A 22290-nucleotide genomic window follows, 5' to 3' on the forward strand; every position below is an offset into this window, starting at 1 on the left:
TCGTCCTTCTTATTCTCCGAGAGGACGCTCTGTTATGGGCTGAGCGTCGCAACAGATTATTAGGAAAGGGTCTTCTTAACTAACCCAGTGTTATGACCCCAGATATGACAGAAACTCAGTTCTATCAGATGATGAGACTGGCTGCGAGGAAAGCAAGCAAAAGCCATCATGCCACCATTACCGTCTTCAGTTCCACATTTGCTGTGGCTCCTGAGCTCTAGACTAACCATCCGCTTAGCCGCCATTCGTGCGAGCCTCCTTCAGGAGCTCCCTGGGCACGGACACCACTTCTCAGCCCGACCGTTTCAGCTCCGCAGTGACAGTCAGCAATGCCACCTACTTTGCCGTCGTCACAGCTAATGGGAGCGCTGGGTTGGCGAGTTTGGACGCTTTGCTGGTTTTGCCACATTAAGTTTCTAAACAGCGTCGCTGGTGATTATTTCAAACCTCTCCTGTACATCGCATTCTTTCTTACCTTGTATTCCTAATATACTAACACAGTCAACTCATATCTGACAGCTACTTTTTGTTATATAATCTTAACGACACTATTTTACAAGTTGACTCAGTTCACAGGAGTCTACTTAGTACATCCTCCATATAAATATAAAAATGTTCTGCTAGCTGTCATGTACGATAACTTCTGCACTTTCTACCAACCAAATTTTTGACCTTCCTCCGGCAATGACAGGAGAAGTCTGCATATACGTGTGGCTGTGCGTCACCCCGTCCCTCCCTCCAGGGCCTTCGTCCTCTTTGCTCGGCTGGTCGTGGCTGGGCCATTCCTGCTCGTGAAAAGCGCTCACCATCCCAGTGTAAACTCACAAAGACTGACCCTGCCCTTTCTAAGAGCGCAGGGGAGTGGGCTTACTCAGCGCCCACCCACGGGGCTCAGCCAGCAGCAGATCTCGGGGGAATGAGGGCACCGGGTGCGTGGGTGAGCAGGGGACAGCCAGCACCACACCTGCCCCAGCAGCAGGGACGGTACAGAGGCCACCAGGGGGACCCAGAGGTCCCCACACCTACTGGCCTCGGGACAGGACAGGCTGACATCCATGATTTAGCAGCGCCCCAGCCATGGGACTTGGCCCGGGGATGGAAGACAGACCACCAGAAGCAGACCCAGGAGGCCAGGGAGAAGCTGCTTTCCACTAAGGCCCTGAGCCTGAGAGAACGCGACATTGGGATCCCCCTGGACAGGCTCACACACACCTGCTCTCACCCCAGCCCTTCCGATGCTTCCGGTCAGGCCCTTGTCCAGCCCCTCCTGACACCCCCTTCCGCAGCGCAGGCAGGGGGAGTCCCTGATCAGCAGGCCCCCAGAAACCCACCCAACCCTCCTCAGGCCTGGTCAGGAGAACAACAGAGGGAACAGAGGTGATCTAACTGTCCCCTGCAGGGAGCCTGGAGAAATGCCAACTCCGAGTGACCAAAGGTGTGCGTGGTAGGGAAGGTAGGGACGAGACCCCTGCATGGTTTTGTTCTATCCGTGAAACTGGAACTCAAGCACTAAAGCCTGATGCACAGCGTAGCTCACCGTGGTGCCAGGTAGGTGTCTGAGCACGAGGACCTGTGTGCTGCCCCCTGCTTTAACAGCCAGGGTGTGAGAAGACACCGCCCCCCAGCTGCCAGCCCCTCCATTTCTCCCTGAAGCTCTGCCTGTGTTTGTCCTAATCAGGCATGTAATTGATAGGTTTAGATTTTTGTTTTGCTTCATGTATCTTGTTCTGAATATCAGGTTTGAATATAATTGCCATAGGTCACACTACCTTTTTAAAAAATGTATCCAGTATGCAGGTTTGGGAGCTGGGGGTGACATGAATGTTATATGTAAATTTATGTAAATGTATGCTAATGTCCCATTGCAGCCGTAGGTGAGTGAAGTGGCTGTCACATCCTCACAGGTTAGTTCACCAGGGAGCCCCGAGCACTGCCAGCTCAGGACGACTGCAGCATATTTATGTCCCCGTTGAAAACAGTCCAATAGCTTTTCTCAAAAGATCTCACAATTCCCCCAGACTATTCCTGTTGATGAGAAAAATCACACTGGTGATCTTCCAAGTTATCTGTGCTTTCTTTTATATAGAAATCAGCCTACATGTTTCTTACATTCGCTGGTTTTTAAGTTGGTTTCAAGTCAGTAAATACCACTGGGCGCTTTTCGCTGTGAAATACCGTGCTGGGTAAATGCAATACAGCTCTCAAGTTCCAGGACCTCGCAGCTCAGTAGGCAGCACTGCAATGGAGCTGGAACTCGGATCTCCAGAGGTGGAATGTTCCACGTAACTGTCGGGTTGGGGGAAACACCCCAGGATTCTAAGCAGAAGGGGCTGCTCAGCTGTGCTCTGCTGAGCCCCACTTAGAGAGCCAGTAAAACCCTGTGCCCCTCACCCCACGTCATCCAGAGTGTCGGACCTTCCATGCATCTTATACGTGGGGTTTTGCATAAGATTTAAAAAAGAAAAATTTTCCTACGTGAAAGCCAACAAGGCACACGGGATGGTTTAGACTCTAGAAGCTGATGAGGTAGTCCAGCACCGAGACGGTGCAGACCAGGCTCAGGGGGCTGCAGTGGCAACAGGTAGAAGCCAAAGGGGGAATGTCAGAGTCATCTCAGAGCTAAGACAGACTTCAAAGCCTTGCAACCGATTGAAAATTCGCATGGGAGCAAGGAGCGAGTAAACAGTGGTTTTCTGCTCAAAGAAAGGTGACTGAGAAGGTCCGGATGGCGTAGAAGGACCTGGGAGTCAGAATGGCTGGTGGCAGAGAAAGAAACTAAGTCTGAGGAGCCCCTGGATGTCTGGGTGGGGGATGGGGCAGACGCTTGAAATTCGGGCGAAATGTGGTAGAAAAACAGGCTCAGAGGTAAACCTTCCTGAGTTGTTTAATTAGAGGTAAAGGTTAAATTCCTGCCGCGAACGAAACCGCCAAGAATGAAACTAGAGGCTCAGGAACAGAACCTTGGGAAGGTCTTAATTTGGGGGTAGGAAGAGCAGCTTGAAAATTAAGAAGTGAATTGCATCAGACACAGAAAGAAGGGGTTTCTAGACCAGTAAGAGGACCCATCGTGTCCAGTGATGCCTGAGAAAGACCCCTGGATTCGTTGGGTTTAAGAAGATCACCTCAGGAAGAGCAGACAGGAGATACAATATGTAATGCTGAGATTACGGTCAAGATCAAAAATTTCAGAATTATTTGAACTTGGCTTTTGTTTTGAGGCAAATATTTTTAAATCGATGTAAAATATCTTCTCAGAAGAGAGTCCAAGTTTTCCAGACATGAGGACAGCAAGCTGGCGGTAAGACGTTTGCCCTGACACCTAAGGCAGCAGATCACGTTTAATCTTATCAGGGCTTTACAATTCTCTTCAAAGGAAGGTCTCACCTCAGGAAATACGTTCCATGTTGATTCTGATGTTTGTGGTTGAAAGCGTCAGTTACCGTGAGTCTGGACGCTCCTCTGTGTCAGAGACCAGACGGTCCTAGAACCTCCGAGAAGGAGGGAAGACTCACTAGGAACTTTCTCAGCTTCCACTCCACCCAACTACTCGCTGCTCTGCTGTCCAGAAAAAGAACAAAAGAAAACCTGTATCTTCGGGGCCGGAGACCCCACTCTGCCCGGCCCTTTACCAGATGGTGAAGGTGTAAGTGTCTCGCCTCCACCAGGTCCCTGAGCAGGTGCTGGGAACCCCCTCCCACACCCTGAGGGTGCTAAGTACCACCCTCCACTGGAGAGGGCTTATACAAGTGCCAGAACTGGTGAAAAACAGGTAAATTGTCCCATAGTTTTGCATGGGAGCACAAACAGACCTCAGGGCATGGAAAACCCTTAGGCAGGCCCCCGCAGCCCCGGGTGAAACGCCTTCTTTTTACTGGCAGCCTGTGCACAGCTGAGAACCTGATGGGCCGCCCAGGATGCTCGCATGTGGTTCAGCCCCTCTCACGAAAGCAGCTGGGGTCCCAGGTTGGGCAGCTCCGCAGAGCACGGCCAGGGCCACGGAAGTGCCTCGGCCCCTGCCCTGTGCTTCCCTGCAAGGCCCCCCTGCTGCCCTTCTCCCCCCAACCTCCGGTGACCTGTGCCCCGCTTCTCTCTCCACGCCACGACCCCTTCTTCCTCCGTCCTTCCTTCCGACACTCAGGGATTTACTGCAGACGTCACAATACCTGAGCACTGACTGATTTATCGTAATTTGGGGTTCCAGCTGCAGAGATCTTAACACCCCTTCCAGCCATGGGGAAGGCTCAGACTGACATACAGGGAAATGTGGAAAACAAAGGTAAAAAATGATATTCCAAGATTTACTATTCACTTGCCACATCCCGCTTTTCCACAGAGACAACTGGACAGTTTCTGGGCCCTGATCTGAAGGGAAAAGGGCAATTTGAAATTTTCCCCAAATGCCCCTCATCCTGGAAGGTGGAACCAGGGTGACGGGCCTCAAGGTTGGATGTGGCTATGACCCTCGACCTTCAGCTCCCTCCAAATAAACAGCCCCCAAAGCGATTGTCAGCAGTGGCTTTGAAGTAAGAGCCAGGAGTGGAGTGAGGAGGGTCAGCGCCTTCTTCCCTGGCTCCCAATGTTGTAAACACTTTATCCACCAGGCTGGCCGGGGCAGAGCCTCTGAGAGGGCAGAGCAACGAGACGTGTGCATTTGCTCAGCGGCTTTGACAGTACTGGGCTGAAAGAACAAGATCACTGTCTCACAGTCTGGAGGATGGACTCACGCCGAGACCCCGCTGAGGGCAGGGGTGGCTCCTTTCGAGCCCCGGGGAGTTTGTGTCCTGGGCCCCTCCCCAGCTCCTGGGGGTTTGCTGGAGATCTTCCACATCCTTGGTTGGAGAAGCATCAACCAACCCCTGAATACCGGTCACAAGGCACTCTTCCTGCGTGTGTCTCTGCATCCCCAGTTCCCTGTTTTATAAGAACCCCAGTGAGACTGGATGAGGGCCCACCCTATTCTGTATGACCTCATCCTCCTTTATTTAATCTGCAACGGCTCGGGTTACAAATAAGGTCACATTCTGAGGTCCGGGGGTTAGGATTTCAACCTATGACTTTTCCAGACACAACTCAACCCTAACAATTAGGTGGAGTGAAACAACATTTACAGGAACGACGGTGGCATTGCTTTCACAGCACAGGAAGCTGGTCCTACACGGCCACGGAGGCTGTTTTCTCTTCCAGACGGTGGGGAAGTCTGCCCAGTCCTCGGCTGCGACAGTGAGCCCTGGCCGCGGGCCACGCGGGCTGCTCCGCCCCTCAGACGAGCTGCCAGGTCTCAGCAGCAGTCGCGCTTTAAGATGAAACATGCCTGGCGTGATCTGGTCACACATGGGTGGATGACCCATCTTCTATCACACTTGACCGATGTGGCCATGTCAGCTTGCGGCCTGAAAAATGGTATTTTTGGATGGATAAGTAAGGATGAAGGTTGACCTTATTCATCAACACATTGTGTCTGGTTCTGACCCCACAGAAGCTCTGATTCCCCAGAGATTCTCCAGAGGGAAAGGAAAGATTGATGTGTCTCCTACTACAAGTTCTGTCACCTTTCACCTGGTTGAATTTGCATTTCTTCTTATAAAAAGTTATTTTAAATTTATGCTATGGAACTCTGAGTGTGACAAAGGAAAACTACTTTTGCATCAAATAGAGAGGCTATTAACCAACCTAGAGCTTACGCTGTCGTTTCAGACCACCTGGAGGTGGGTGTCAGAGCTCGTGGGGTGGGACAGGGGCTCTTACCTGTTTGGATATAGAAGAATCCCAGCTCATACCCTGCAAAGGCCTCCCCCGACTTGGAGGGGCCCTGTGTGTTCTCATTAGAGCTGTGCTGTGGAGTCTCGTGGCAAAGGCAAGCCCTGTTAAGCCAGTATTCAGAGGTTGCTCCGTTTACGACCAAAGCACTGTGCAAAGTGCGTGAGGGAAGCTGGGACACCTGCAGGGCTGTCTGCCCTACGACCCTAAGCCCTGAGGTGGGGAGCCGAGTCCGCATCTGCTGACTCTCAGAAGTTTCTGGAAGTACAGTTTGGTGGCTGGCACTCTACTGCATGAAGACAGAGCTTGTTCACGGCAGGATCTCAGGATATCGACACCATCAAAGACACAAGTACAAGCCATATCGCCGGTACCTCCACGGTCTAAGTGTCAGCAGGTGTCAGACCTGTGGGGAACGGCCTGTTTCCCAAGAGGAGGGACCCGGGCTGCTCTGGGCCTCACTCTGATTCCCAGATGGGGCACTGAGGGCCAGGCACGAGGGGCCTGTTCAGAGCTTAACTGGATCACGTGCCCCCTCTTTGAATTCCAACCTCCTGCCATGCTCAGCACAGAAACGAGACCCGTTCTGTGGCATCAGGAGCCGTGAGGACCTGCCCTGCCTGTTTTGTCCCTTTAACCCCAACCTCTTTCTCTCCCTGGGCCTGTGCCCCCTCCCCCTCCATCCTCAACCAGCTACCTCTTCCCTCGGGTTTGACCGCGCACACCCCCTAGAGAAGCAGGGTTCCCGACCTGCAAAGGGCCCTCTTGCTGCCCGAGACCCCGGCCACTTGCCTCCCGGGTGTCACCCCTTTGCCCGTTTCCCACCTCCACTCAGAACGCGCAGTGTTACTGCCGCACCGGGCAGACAGCTCACGGGCTCCCAGGCAGGGGGGTCACGGTCCCAGGGCGGCTGCTCCAGGCCACGGTGGTCCCTGGAACCAGGCACATCCTCAAACAGACTTGAGCTGTTTGTGTTTGGGGAGGATTTAGGAACACATCCTGGGGTAAGTCTTTCACTCAGAGTCGGAAGAGCCGTCTTAATGAAAAGTAGAAGTTACACGAGGAAAGACCGAGTGTCACCCTGTCAAGGGCTAAAACAGCCACAAACCGAGCAGAAGGCCAGTGATAACCTGGGGAGAAGTATGTGCTGCGTGAGTAACACAAAAAACATGAATATTTGGAACACATATAGAAACATGATCAGAAAGGTACAGGAAACAACTACGTCACAGAAGAGGAGAGAGAAGCGGCCGCCAGCTCGGGCTCAGTCGCCTGTGAAACGAGTGGAGTTTGTAGCACAGCTGCTGCCAACGCGCTGGAAATGTCGCACCCATGCTTTTACTGGTTGCGAATGGACTTGACCGCTTCGAAGGGCAGCTTGCTGGTATCTGCTGAATTTTTAACTGTTGAGAAGTATCAGCCCACGTGCCTGAGGAGGAGACCAGACAAGGTTTAGCAGAGCATCAGTATCTGTTAGAGAAAAACAGGAAGCAATCCGAACTTATATCAAGACGTTTGATAGTTTCATGAATCGTGTGTAGCCATATTATGGAATAATTACCACTCGTCATGAAATTTGAAGTATAGCTTATTACACCCACGTGGAAATGTTTCCAACGGTAACTGAAAAAAAAAACTTTGTAGAAGAATGTGTAAGATGTGATCGAATTTATGTTTAAAAATGAGTAGTTCTACACATTTACGTATTTGGTAGGGCTGACCATGTCTAGGTAAATTGTGTGTTTGTGTGTCTGTGTTTAGATGAGCATGTTACAGCAGACACAAGCAAAGCTAATAAACATGTTTGTCTCCCTGGAAGGGCCTGAGACGGGAGGGAAAGTCTGGTGGCTAAAAAGGACGTGTTCCAAAATCCACCCCCCCATCACAGGTATTATCAACACCTGTACTTATTTCTTGCCAGTAGTTTTCATTTCCATGGTGTTTCTGGTTAGGAGCATAGTATTCCTGTACTTTTGCAACCTAATATTCATTTCAAAATTGCATCGTAAGCACTTCAAACAGTGCTACAATTCTTTTTCCGTGGGGAGAAAGGCTTGCAGTGATCGGGCACTGGTTCTGTGCTGGGCATCTTAGCCATTACCTCATTTAAGTTTCCCACCACCTAACGGGCAGGAATTAGCCCACATCATGAAGGGAGCCTGGGACTCAGAGCAGTTGGGTGAACAGACCGAAGAACTGGCCGGCAGCTGGATCAGGGCAGAGCCCAGGGCTGTTTGACAACAATCGACAGTCTCCTCCCTCACTCTGCAGTCTCCCCCCTCACTCTGCAGTCTCCCCCCTCACTCTGCAGTCTCCCCCTCACTCTGCAGTCTCCCCCCTCACTCTGCAGTCTCCCCCCTCACTCTGCAGTCGCCCCCTCACTCTGCAGTCTTCCTCCTCACTCCGCAGTCTCCCCCCCTCACTCTGCAGTCGCCCCCCTCACTCTGCAGTCGCCCCCTCACTCTGCAGTCTCCTCCCTCACTCTGCAGTCGCCCCCTCACTCTGCAGTCGCCCCCTCACTCTGCAGTCTCCCCCCTCACTCTGCAGTCGCCCCCCTCACTCTGCAGTCGCCCCCTCACTCTGCAGTCTCCCCCCTCACTCTGCAGTCTCCCCCCTCACTCTGCAGTCTCCCCCCTCACTCTCCAGTCGCCCCTCACTCTGCAGTCTCCCCCCTCACTCCGCAGTCTCCCCCCTCACTCTGCAGTCTCCCCCCTCACTCTGCAGTCGTCCCCTCACTCTGCAGTCTTCCTCCTCACTCCGCAGTCTCCCCCCCTCACTCTGCAGTCGCCCCCCTCACTCTGCAGTCGCCCCCTCACTCTGCAGTCTCCCCCCTCACTCTGCAGTCGCCCCCCTCACTCTGCAGTCGCCCCCCTCACTCTGCAGTCGCCCCCTCACTCTGCAGTCTCCTCCCTCACTCTGCAGTCTCCCCCCTCACTCTGCAGTCGCCCCCCTCACTCTGCAGTCTCCCCCCTCACTCTGCAGTCTCCCCCCTCACTCTGCAGTCGCCCCCCTCACTCTGCAGTCTCCCCCCTCACTCTGGGAAGCGATGAATGAGGAACCCCGTCACCGTCCGTGTTGCTGGGAATGAGGCTCCTTTCCATTTTCCACTCTCCTGCATGACGTGTGCGGTGCCGAGAAGGTGGGGAGTTGAGTAGGAGGAAGAGGACCGCCTGTGCCAGGTGTGCTCGGGGAGCCGGGCCTCACCTGGTCGATGCGAAGGCTGAGGCCTGCTCCCCAAGGTGACTCAGAGCTGAGTCCTGGAGGCCTCGGAACTGAACAATAACCCGCTCGTCTCCCTCCTGAGACACCGGCTCAGCTCGAAGCCCCAGGTGCCCCCCCGCAGCGCTCCGGCTGCTCGAAATGGAGGGCGGCGCAGCTGCTGGGGGCCTGTGGACTCAATTATCACCACCTCCTTTAAATCGTCATTTAAGCAGGGAGATGCTTTTTAATTGCCGTCTGTGTAGTGAAATCCATACCAAGACAACGAGGGTCTGCTTTAATTGGACGTAACCTGGCTGATAAGCATAGAACGGCAGAGCTGAGACTGACAGGCCAGGGAATCAGACACTTTGGCCACGTAGAATGGTTGGTTCTATGCGGCTCCATGGTCTCATATCACGTAAATAAATACAGGTGTGTGTATGTATGTATATGCGTGTGCATTCTACATTATCATTTTGCTCTTCTCATCCAGCAGGCCAGCTTCTCTCTCCTGATTCGAAGCATTACTTTCTTTTATTGTCTTTTAAACTCTGCCTTCACGCATGTCCCCCACCTCCCCTGGAAGCTGCCTTGCCCATCAGCAGCTGAAATAGCCGCACTAGGGGAGGCGCTGGATTCCCCTTATTTCTCTCCTGTGCCCCCAAGAAATGGCCCCGCTGGGTGCCCTGCAGGACGCAGACAGCCCCTGCAGCTGTGGGGCCCTGCAGTGGGTGTCCTGCTTGTCCTGGTCCTAAATTCCCAACAGGCTTGTGTCAGGGCTTAAGAGGCAGGAGGAGGAAGTTCCCTGCTTGTCTGTCCAAGCTCTCGGAGAGCCCTCCTGGCCAGCCTACCCCAGGGGCCGCCCCTGCCCTCCCCAGCCCCTCCCCCTGACATCCCGCACACCCAGGATCGGACTCTCTCTCCTGTCTTGGCTCTGGGTCCCCTGAGCAATGTCCCTGCTGTGTCCCCAGCGCCCGACAGACACCTGACTCGGACGCAGTCTCCACCCCTAATTGCTGAGGGAGCAAAGTCACTTAATCCTTCCCAGGCTTCATCTGAACCACAACCAGTGTAAGTGCTGCTTTCTGAGTCGGCCTCTCATCGGAGGATGTGGTGCGTGTCTCTCCACGTCGCCAGCCTTTCGTCCACTGTTGTAATTCTTTCTCTCATTCTGGCATCATCTGACTGCGGTGACCACACGGGTGCTGGTACCCCAGCGGGGCTGCTCCACCCTCGTCTGGGTGAGGTGTCATTTGTAGGAGAGGCTAAGGAGGCTACTTCACAGGACTGAGGAGAGGAGGGGGCGGTTAAATGTCAGGAAGGAGGGGCCCGGGATGCAGCGGCTCCCCCAGGGCAGGAGGGACGGAACCTCCACAGGACCAGCCACAGCCTCCCGCCTCCCCCGCCCCAGCCAGGGTCCCCTGGGTCCTGCAGAGCTGCACACCCTCCAGGATGACTCACCTTCCCGGGGCCCCTTCAGCTGTGAAGAGCTGTGTGGGGATTAATTAAGTGACTGTGGGTAAGGAATGAACTTGGAGGTCTCCCACAAAAGGTGGCTCAGGAGGACATGGGCTGATTATTAAATCCCCACTTTGCCGCTAGATAGAAGCAACTCAACTCTCCCAACTGCTCGGGCGGAAAACAGGATTCCTGCACATCCCGCCCCCAGGTGAAGAATGAAATAGCATCAGTTAGGAGGCACTGTACTTGCTGTCGAAGAACAGGGCGGCCGTCTGGTAGGGATCCGGGCCTGCTTCAACAGTTAGTTATTTACCAGGTAAATCTGGTGCATAGAGAGAGATGTAGCGTCCAGTATCTTGGTCAGATGCTTCAATGGTGATGCCTTCAGCTAATACTGGTCAACCAGACGGTCTACGTGGGGGGCGCTATACCACCGCACACCAGGGAGGGGCCGTGAGGACACTGCAAACACTGCAGGGGCATTTCATGTTGACACAATTCGGTCACCCACCCGGAGCCTCACTGGGAACTAGGATCTCACCTTTCTCGTGAGCGTCCTCTCTCCTTTGTGAGACCAATCAAGCCGAGTGGGAGGGTAGCCTGCTTCCAAAGTGCTGCGGGGCACTGCCAGGCGCTGGCGCTGGGCGCCCTGCAGGTGGCCAGCTGGTCTGCCCAAGCCACAGGCACGCCAGGTCTCGGAAGGCAGCGTCACCTGAGCACCTCCCCGCTCGGCACGTGTGCGGGCTGGCGGCCCTGAGACCGAGGTCCGGCCGGCTTCGCCACAACCAGCTGTGAGCTGGGCCCAACACAGCCCTTCCCCGGGCCTCAGGGGGAGTCCGACTGGCTTACTCCCTAGCAGGGCTGGCACAGTCAGAATCCAACGTGTTGGCTGGCAACAGTCAGGTACACTATCAGGTGCTATCTGAGAAGCAGTGAACTGGGAGGACAGGGCTGGGAAAGGGGAGACCCCAGAATCATACAAGGGAAGCCTCACACCTTAAACCCAGGGAGAAAACGCCCCTGGGCCCGAGAGCATCCGGCCCCAGGCATGGAGGCAGGAATGGGGTGTGCTCCCTGGTGGCTCAGAAGGTCCGGCTGGTTCACTGATAACTCCTGAGTGTCGCCCCGGGGTGTCTTATGAATATTTTTAACAGCTTTATTAAGATATAATTCGCCTACCACACATTTCACCCATTTACAGTGCACAATTCAGTGGGTTTTCGTGTATTCACAGATAAGTGCAATTGTCACCACAGTCAATTTTAGAACATTTCCATCACTTTGAAAAGTGACCCCATGGACTTCAGCTTTCCCACCCCACTTCCCACCCTACCCTCTTAGTCCTTAGTCCTAGAAAACTACTAATCTGCGTTCTGTCTCCATAAACTTCCGATTCGGGACACAGCATACAAATGGGATCACGTAATATGTGATCTTTATCGACCTGATTCTTACACTCAGCGTAACGTGCTCGAGGCTCATCGATGTTGCAGCGGGTGCTGTTCCTGTTTATGACGGATCAATATTCCATATATGAAGAGACCACATTTTAGTTTCCATTCATCAGCTGATGGAAATTTAAATGGATTCCATATTTTTGAATATCATGAATAATGCTGCTGTGTGCATACTTGTACAAGCTTTTGTGTGTACTTGTTCGTTTCTTACCTAAGAGTGGGATTATTGGGTCAGGCAGTCACTTTTTGACTCATCATCTGAGGACCTGCCTGATTGTTTGCTGACGTGGCTGTGCCATTTGCATCTCCACCACTTGTGCGTGAGGGTTCTGATTTCTCCGCGTTTCCCCCGCACTTGTTATTACCTGACTTTCTGAGTCTACCCATCCTCGTGGGTATCGAGTGGTATCTCATCGTGGTACTGATTTGCAATTCTCTGATGATTGATGATGTCAAGGAGTGTCTTGTCATGTGCTTATTGCTATCTGTATATCTTCTTTGGAGAAATGTTTATTCAGATTCTTTGCCCATTTTTAATTGAATTGTCTTTTTTTATTACAGAGTTATAAGAGTGCTTTATATATTCTGGATACAAGTCCCTTATCAGATTTATGATTTGCAAATATGTTTTCCCATTCTGTGGGTTGTCCTTTTCACTTTTTTAATGGTGTATTTTTAACGCAAAAGATTTTTTTTTTAATTTTGATGAAGTCCAATTTATCTATTTTGTTGTTGCTGTAGTTGCTTGTGTTTTTGGTGTTATATCTGAGAATCATTTGCCAAATCCAAGGTCATGAAGATTTACTCTTAGGTTTTCTTCTAAGTTCTTTATAGTTTTATCTCTTACATTTGGGTCTTTGATCCAAGTTGAGTTCATTCTGTTACATGGTGTGAGACAGGGATTCAAATTCATTGTTTTGTGTGGGGATGTCCAGTTGTCTCAGCACCATTTGTTGGAGACGCTATCCTTTCCCCTTTGAATGGTCTTGGCACCCTTGTAAAACTCAGCTGACAAAGATGTATGAGTTTATTTCTGGACTCACGATTCTATTCAACTTGTCTATATGTCTATCCTTATGCTAGTACCACACTGTGTTGATTACTATTTTTTGTAGTACATTTTGAAATTGGAAAGTGTGCGTTCTGCTTTGTTTTGTGTGATGTTAGCTGTGGGTATATCTTCTGAGTATTAAAGGTTACAAAGCTCATAGATACCAGAGCTGGGATTCGATCCTTGTTCTTTCCATGGTACCTCATGCCTAGAAGGGACACCTGAGCCATTGTTGGGTATTTCCAGTGATGGGGAAGTTTCACTGCAGGAGCAACTCCATCCTGACCTTCCTGAAGACTCCAAGAGGTACCAGGACTTGACCCAGGGTAATGAATCTGCACGTAGAGAGGCAAGACAGGCCTGTGGCACCATCATGCCTTTCACCCTGAGCAGCATTAGGTCCTGGTCTAGAAGACAACACCCAACACCTCCAAGCCACCCAACACGGCTTCCACACAGCTGGGCAGAGCCTCCCAAGAGAAAGCCAGCCTCCAGCCTACCTGACTCATAACTTCTGGGGTCACCTTGAGCCCCCCCGTTCCATTCTGAATGTCTTCACCTAGATCTGAAGAGCTGGACAGGGAAATGGGGTTTCGTGATTTCCTGCTGCCTCTACGTCCTCCCTGCTGGCATCCTCCATACAGAGAAGCAGCCACAGCGGTGGGAGGGATGGGAGAATCCAGTCAGGACTCCTGCCGGAATGGGCCTGACCGTGGCATATTCTCTGTTCTATGCTGTAAATACCCAAAATATGAAAGGAGGGGTTTTGCACCACTTCAAATAGAAGAGAAAGCGAACTGTTACAGTACCATGTAATACTGCACTTCCTGTCTGAAATAAGAAAAGGTACAAAAGAGAAGACATGAATGGGCTGGGTGAATAAATAAATTTTGTGATAAAAAGAAACACAAGATGTCATAGGAGCACGAAGAGGGCATCTGAGCCAGCCTGGGGGTTGGGGTGCCCCTCAGCTTCTCCCAGAGGATGACAGGGACTGAGTCAAAGGGAGAGAAATGGTCCACCAGAGGCCTGGTCTTAAACCTCTTGTAAAGACAATCACCAAAATAAATGCAAATGTATAACTGTGATAAAAAACAATTTGGGCGTATAAAATAGGATTCTTGAAATTTTAGAATACAATTGAAGAACTCAAAGATAAATTTGAAAACACCTTCCAAAAGATAGAGAGGAAACAGAAAGAATGAAAACAAAAACAAAAACAAAAGCCAAGCTCACTAGGATCAACTAATCAGTAGGACACATTTAGACAACACAAATCCAGTTGGTGGACATTTTTTTAAAAAACACACAGTAAAGAAAATAAAAAGGGAGAAGTTATCAAAGAAAGGAGAAGCAACTTGTCAGCGACCAGCACGCTTCAGGTCGTGTGTGCACTGAGTGCTGAGCAGTAAGAGTGGAGAACAGATTCCCACAGCGACACACAAGCCCAGGGGGAGGGAGAACTGCTTCTGATGAGAGGTGGCATCAGACGGGCCTCAGCGGCGGAGGCCACGCTGGAGGCCTGGCCTTCTAGTCTCGTGGAAGCAATTTACACTTAGGAAGTCCTGCCTGAGAGCGAAATAAAGACATTTCCTGACATGCAAGATCTCAGAGGGAAACTTTCCTGCAGGTTCTCATTCTGGGAAAAATGCCTGGGCTGAGTGTCAACAAGGAAGAGGAGAAGCCCAGGGAGGAGACTGTCAGGGGGTCTGGAAAATAAACAGCTCCTGCGCCCTGCATCTAGAGGGAGGAAGGGCAGACAGAGCCGTGTGAGGCCTGCTGGGCTCCTTCAACACCCAGCAGTCTCTCTTGCCTTCAGCCTCTCAATACAGACACTTGTAATGCACGTTTTTCAAAAGCAAATAAAAAAAAATAATAGGTCTGAGACCTTGATTTCCTGAAATAAATTTCCCAGAGGGAATTTCTGCCATTGAAAAAGAAACGGACTGGGTCCCAAAGAAGAGGGGTTCAGATCGGTTGTGAACCCTGGAACCACCTGTCAGGGTGCCTGACCCCCCTCGGCTGCTGGGCTGTGGGTGGGACTTGCCTGATCCCTGTGCTGCCCAGGGAGGGAACCTCTGTCTTTGTGCAATAAGTACTCGCTCGGAGCCACCGGAAGCCGTCCTCGGATTAAATAACGTCGATGTGCAGCTTTCAGGGGACACTTGGCTCTGTGGCATCTCCCACGGGCTCTGTAAGGGACGTGGTCTAACAACTTTGTTGTCACCAGAACACGAAACCCACAGGCGAGTGCGCCGCAGGTTTATTTGACAACTGTAGTCAATAGGAATCTCAAATCTAATTTAATTTATGCTGAGATCAGGAGTTGAACCATAATTAACAGTTTGCTTGTCATTCGTTCATATATAATTTAATTGTTTAATTTTTAAATATTATGAGCTATTTATATGTATATTTCTGGATAATATTACTCACACTGAGTTGAATATTTGCTGTTTAAAACATGCTTTTTATAGCTATAGTTTTATAAAATAATTTATTTTAAAAGGCCAGCATCTACATATGTCACCGTATCAAAACTGAGTGTGTTGTCAATGTATTAACCTGTTTTCATTTGTGTTTTAGTAGATTATGTTGTATTGTCTCAATTACTGGGGTTTCTTTGATAAATTTAGTGATGGGTATGGAATTTCTATTTTACCCAAACGTACTGCTTTTTGTGTTTTTTCCTTCTGCTCTTTCATCCTTTCTCTTTTGCTTGACACCCCCTCAAAATTATTTTTTGCATATTTAAGGTTGCAACTGTGTTGATCCTAACTCTGCGCTATTCTTTCTTTTATTCTTCCTTTGAACTTATGTAGGAATGTCTTACCCATCTTGTTTCATACCGAGTCACGCAAGTGTAGCTGAGTGCAGGCAGGCGAGCCCTCAGTAAATAGTGGTTGAGTTAATTAAAGGCGTCCCTATTTAGGGAGCTGTCTACATCATCATGGTTATAAGTGAGAAACTGAAACTCAGAGATATTATGGACGTATATTAATAAATAGATATACAGTGATAATAATACACAAACATACTACCATTTGCTGAGCATTTACGGTTAGCTAGATCCTTCTTGTATATTATCTACTTTAGATATTGAAAAATTCTAGGAAATAAATGCTTATGAACAACCAGCTCAGGTTATGAGGTAGTAAGTGGTAGTGCTTTTGTGACCCAAGTCCATCTGATTCCAAATCTTTTAACCATTAAACATTTTACTGGCTGGTTGGGTCACTTGTGTAACAATCCGCTCAATTAGATCAAAAATTCCTCCTGTGCGGGTCCACAGGAGCGCTGTCTTCTTTTCTCTCTCTGTCTCTCCCTTCGTTTCTTTTTCTTTTTTCTTTTCTTTGTCTTCCTATCAACAAAGCTGTATTAACCAGCCCCTGGCTGCAGCACCTAAGACAAAGCAGGTGGTCTGGCTGCTCCAGAGTCACGAGGACTCGAGGGCTGAGCCCGGAGACAGATGAACTGGGAAAATTTAGGGGAAGTTATTAAATCCCAAGCAGGAGGTGGGGAGACATTCTTTGTTCTAAATGGCAAACGTGAAAAGCAGAAAGACAAATCTGGTCTAATTCCTTTCTCTTTCTGGGAATTTATGAGTTTAAATCTTCTGTGGTTTACATCCTTGTGTTCCTAGCAAGACACACATGAGCAAACTCTTAGTCCTTGTCTGTGTGGAGCAAATCAGGCCTTGGGAAGATTAAGTGTTCAAGGAAAGGATTTACAGCTCAGCCCTAAGTGTGGATGGGAGCACACAGGGCAGCTGGTTCCCAGGTAACAGGAAGGATGGCTGAGTTCCAAGGACAATGGACTCCCACTCAATGCCTCCCGCTCCTTCTTATTTGACTCAACTATCTAATTTCCTGTAGTTCAAATGAGGAATTACAACGAAAGTTGATGTCATACCTCAGCATTTTGCTGGTTGTCTGTGATAAGCTGGTTATCCGAAATGTCAGAGCCCAGAGGTTTTCATTCCAGCCAACCGCGTGAGCAAGAGGCACTGGACCCTTTGGAACGAATGAACCCACGTGAATGAACAGCCACAGCAACTGCTGCGGCAAAGCACCCAGAGTCGCCACTCAAAGGCTCGCGCAGGACTCTGGGACTCAGGCTCCCGGCCCTGGGTCTCAGCCCCTCCGGTTCTCCTGGTGGGGGCGGGGGGGGGGGTGTGTGGACAGCCCGGCTGCATTGGGAAGAGTCCTAGATTGGGCAGCAAGAGGGTGCAGTTTCCCGTATGACTCTCCCGCTGACTACCTGGGTAGCTTTGAGCAAATATCTCAACCTCTCTGTCAGTTTCTTCATTCAGAAAGTCACCATAGTTTGGTTGATGGATAAATAACATACTGGATAAGGTGTTGTAAAGTTATCTAGCTCCACAAACGTTATGGAGGCCAGCCTGGAGGGATGCTGGTCCCCCGTACCAAGAGTTCTCGAACCTCCTCAGGTAGGGCAGAGTGTTCCACAGTCTGCGCAGCTGACTTGGGTGGCAGGGAACAAGTCTTCCCACATGGAACCCAGGGAAGACCCTTTCTCGGAGACAAAGCAGCGGCCCCAAGTCCAGGAGAGAAATTCTCAAGGGCACCGTTGTATGTGGGGAGGACAGAAGATGTGCTCCCTGGGGAAAGCAGGAGGGTCCATGGTCACTGCCGAGGGCATGTTCTCTAATCACGCTGCTTCCTGGTGTCATGAAATCAATAGGTGGTTTACCCTGTGGTCCCTGTTTTGCAGATGGAGAAATCGAGGCACCGAGAAATTAAGTGACTTCGCCGCAGTCACAGGCTGGGGAGGACCCGGATTAGAACTTAGAGAGAACTTGACTCTGGGCCTGTGTCCTGCCCACAGAGTCACGCTGCCTCCGTTCCTAGGAGAGAAGACTTCCTGCAAGGTAACCCCCTGACCCCGCCCCACCAGCTGCGAGTGGTCCATGAGGAGGCCGTGCACTGCGCGTGCGTGGACCGCTGTCAGCGCGTATGTCTGCTCTAGGTCGTTGTCGGCAAAGTGCATCCTTCCGTGGTCACTACGGCTGCCCGCTCCCCGACCTCCGCGGCCCCGTCGCCCCAGGTGCCCTCGTCCCGCCCCGATGTGTCTCCACGGCCTCCTCTTCAAGGCCTTTGTTTCATCCTCGTCTTCTCCTCTTTACGCATCTACCACCCCCGCCCCCCATGGGCTGACCAGCCCTATCCCAGGGGTTTAGAAAAGAGAGAGAAGCTCCCTTCAACCCTCCCCGAGCTCTTGTCTCACCCCTGGGCCCGTGAGGCCAGGCCTGGAGGGGCCCCCTTCGTGGCCTGTCCACTGCACGTCTGTGGGCCTCCGGCCTGCAGTCCCACCCTTCTCCTGGGACTTGTCTCAGAAATCCACCACCCGTCTCCTGAGACCAAGCCCAGGCCACATCAGGGGTCAGAGGGGTCACCAGCCCGGCATCCCACCATCCCAGGGATGAAACTTCCCCATACTGACCCGCGGCCACCTGACTACTTCCCAGTGTGGGCAGTGTCAGGAGAGCGGACTGCACGCAGTGCCCCCTCGCACCCTGGGGTCCCAACTCAATACTCCTTCCCCCCAACATCCTTCTAGAACTTTCTCTCACTTTCTGTTATGTGCTGTTTCTTTAGCTTCTCTTCCTAACATTTGGGTGACTTTTCTTTTGCGGGTACATTTACTTCGATCTCTGAAAGCTCCTTGAGGTGAGGGGTGCGTCTCGTCTGGTGTTTTCCTCCCGCTGAGATGGACGCATGAGGTCGCAGGACTAGTCAGGACACAACGTCCCTCCTTACGTGGGCACGTGGGCACAGCACTCCACAGTTTAAAGAGCCCCAGGCGATCCTGAGTTTTCACACCCATCCGACCCTGCACTGAGCTCGCAGGAAGACACTCCTCTCACTGCGCAGTTTGTACAGACGACCAGACTGAGTCTTGAAGGGTGAAAATGTGCAGTAAGTGGGAGAAACTAAGTGCCAAGCCCAGCCCTTTCTCTCTAAAATTCATATATCTTGCCTATTCAATAATTTCCAAGGTATTTTAATTTCTGGAAATTTTCAGTGAATTGTGTATTTCGTCTCCCCTGAACACAAACTTGGTTCACAGATCACACCTTCTCTCACTTGTAGATGTAAGCTTCTCTAATTTTTCTGTTCTTTATCCATTTAGTAGTGTTCCCCCCAAAAAAAGAGTAAAATAATTTTATAAAAACTGGATTTTAAAAAAATTTATAAACTAAAAAATCACTCAGGTAGTTTCAAATCTTTATATAAGTGAACATTTTTATTAATTGTTATGATGTCATAACATGTTTGAATCTTTGAATTTTATTTTTCGTGCCACTTCATCAAAATTTAAGTTGGGAAGAAAGTTGGGAAATGCTGAGTACAGACCAGGTACATAGTCTCAGAAGCAGACTTACAGACCTGCTTGTGAACACAGAACATTATCGACTATTTGCTCAAGGCAGTTTTCTCATCACATTGGTGGTTTTGTCACTGTCAGAAAGGGATGTGTCGTCTCTCTCTTCTTTTTTGCTCCCACCCAAGGGGCCTGTCTGGCTGAGGCAGGCGTTAATTAGACAAAGGAGCATCCTTCTTGGCCAGTTCACAAACACAGAGCCCAGGATACAGAACAGACCCCAGAAGTGGGCCAGACATGCCAGACGGGAGCAGCCTGTGCCCATCGACGTCATGAGGGGCTGAGCCCGGAGAAGGCCCAGGGGCCCGGGGTCCACTGGTGGGCAGGCTGAGGACATCCAGGAGACGGGGCTGAGTGGGGAAGGCACGCCGGCCATAGAGCGCTGGGACTCTGTCCACATGACCGTGGGATGGCCTGCGTTGTGTGCTTCTATTTGGGAAAAACACCACTAGCAAGGAAAAAAAAGAAAATACTTGCAACAGATAAGATGGGCAAAGGGGTTAACACCTTAAACATACAAAGAGCTATTATGAATTGATGTGAAAATTTTTAAAAGAAGAAAAATAGGCAAAGGGTGAGAATAAGAACTTCCTAGCAGGGGGAACTTAGGAGGCTGAATCTGGCTAATACTGACCCTCATTCTTGGTTGGAGAAGGAAAAATGTAAGCAACCACGTGACAGGTAACTTCACTCAGTAAAAATAACAGACTGGTGGGACCCATTGGAGATAAGCACTTAGATAATGGGCATAATCATACTTTACTAACGAGTGCATGGAGTTTTACATTTTCTAACAGTACCGACAATATCTTTTAAGAAAACCATATTATGGAAATGCGTACAGAGATGTGTGTGATATTTATTGCACCTTTTTATAGTGGAATAAAACAAATAAATGAAATACAACAACCTAACTATCCATTGGTAGGGGAATTTACAGAGATGGTTGGATACATTTTGGGCTGCAGAATATTATGTAGCCATTCAAAAACTGAGTGTAACAAAAATAAACTCAGAATGGCTTAAAGACAAACATAAGACATGACACCATAAAATTCCTAGAAGAGATCATAGGCAAAACATTCTCTGACATAAATTGTACCGATGTTTTCTTAGGTCAGTTTCCCAAGGCAATAGAGATAAAAACAAAAGTAAATAAATGGGACCCAATCAAACTTACAAGCTTTTGCACAGCAAAGGAAACCATAAAAAAAAAAAATAGGAAAAGACAACCTACAGAATGGGAGAAAATATTTGCAAACAATGTAACTGACAAGGGCTTAATTTCCAAAATATACAAACAGAACATCTCATACAACTCAACAACCAAAAAACAAACAACCCAATCCAAAAATAGGCAGAAGACCTAAACAGACATTTCTACAAAGAAGTCAATAGGCATAGGAAAAGATGCTCAACATTGCTAATTACTAGAGAGATGCAGATCAAAACTACAATGAGGTATCACCTCACACCAGTCAGAATGGCCATCATTAAATAGTCTACAAATAACAGATGCTGGACAGGGTGTGGAGAAAAGGGAACCCTCCTACACTGTTGGTGGGAACGTAAGTTGGTGTAGCCACTGTGGAAAACGGTATGGAGGTTCCTCAGAAAACTAAAAATAGAGTCACCACATGATCCCACAATCCCACTTCTGGGCTTATGTCTGGACAAAACTATAATTAAAAAGATACATTCACCCCTATGTTCATTGCAGCACTATTCACAATAGCCAAGACATGGAAACAACCTAAATGTTCATCAACAGAGGAATGGATAAAAAAGATGAGGTACATATGTACGATGGAATATTACTCAGCCATAAAAAAGAATGAAATAATGCCATTTGCAGCAACATGGATGGACCTCGAGATTATCATACTAAGTGAAGTAAGCCAGACAGAGAAAGACAAATATCACATGCTATCACTTACATGTGAAATCTTAAATACGACACAAATGAACCTATCTATAAAACAGAAACAAAATCACGGACGTAGAGAACAGACTTGTGGTTGCCAAGGGTAGTGTGGGGAGTTGGGGGAGGGATGGAGTGGGAGGTTGGGGTGAGCAGAGGTAAGTTATATATACGATGGATAAACACCAAGGTCCTACTGCATAGCACAGGGAACTATATTCAGTATCCTATGATAAACCATAAAAGAAAAGACTATTAAAAAAAGAAAAGACTGTAAATATATATATGCATAACTGAATCACTTTGCTATACAGCAGAAATTAACACAACATTGTAAATCAACTATATTTCAGTTAAAAAAATATTGAGTGTAAGCCACGGGCATTGACCTGGTGAGATAGCTGTGATTTTTAATAAGTGAAGAATAGCAACGCAAAGAAAAGTTTGTGCAAATGGAGCCGCCTTTTATAAACGATAAGCGTACGAAGGGAAAGCTGCTCTATTCATATTATGTTTCCAGAGTAGAGAGAAGGTTAGTAATCTTGGGATGAGGAAGTTGGATGAAGAGACTATAGCTGTTGCTGTATCCCCACCGCAGAGCTGATGTGTCGCAGTACTTCTTTTGATTTTTTTCAACCCATTAATGTAGAAGAAGGGAAGAAAAGGAAGGCAGGCATTGTTGCTCAGACTTAAGGAAGTCAACGGGAAATTTTCTGCATTCCTAAGCCAGAGAATTCCATGATGGAAATAGGGTAGCATCACGGCTGTGCATGTAACAGGTTGACAAGGGGACAAGCCTCTAGGAGAGGATGGCAGTGAGTCGGTCTTAAAAGGTAAGGACTTAAACAGGTGCGGTATCCAGGGAGTTGGAAAGAAGTGGGAAAAAATACAATGGCGAAGAGTGGAACGTGATAAACGATTGATGGAGAAACAAAGACGAGGAAAAGGCCGAATATGATCTTAAGGTTTCAGACTGAAGGAATGACCCCTTCCTTTGGTCCGTAAACAACCACTGAGAACGTGGACCGATTCTAGGC

At 49.4% G+C, this 22290-nt stretch overlaps 1 protein-coding gene across 19 annotated transcripts in view; it reads left to right on the forward strand.

Moving 5' to 3' along the window:
• The window catches only part of MYT1L (myelin transcription factor 1 like), a 406245-nt gene that overhangs the window by 235665 nt on the left and 148290 nt on the right, over nt 1–22290 (forward strand). For all 19 annotated transcript variants that reach the window (XM_049695859.1, XM_049695858.1, XM_049695861.1 and 16 more), the window contains one exon: nt 17662–17818. The gene's annotated coding sequence lies outside the window, so the exon portion shown is untranslated. The remainder of the gene's footprint in view (nt 1–17661; nt 17819–22290) is intronic.

This window comes from Orcinus orca, chromosome 13 (genome assembly GCF_937001465.1).
Source record: "Orcinus orca chromosome 13, mOrcOrc1.1, whole genome shotgun sequence".
NCBI lineage: Eukaryota > Metazoa > Chordata > Mammalia > Artiodactyla > Delphinidae > Orcinus > Orcinus orca.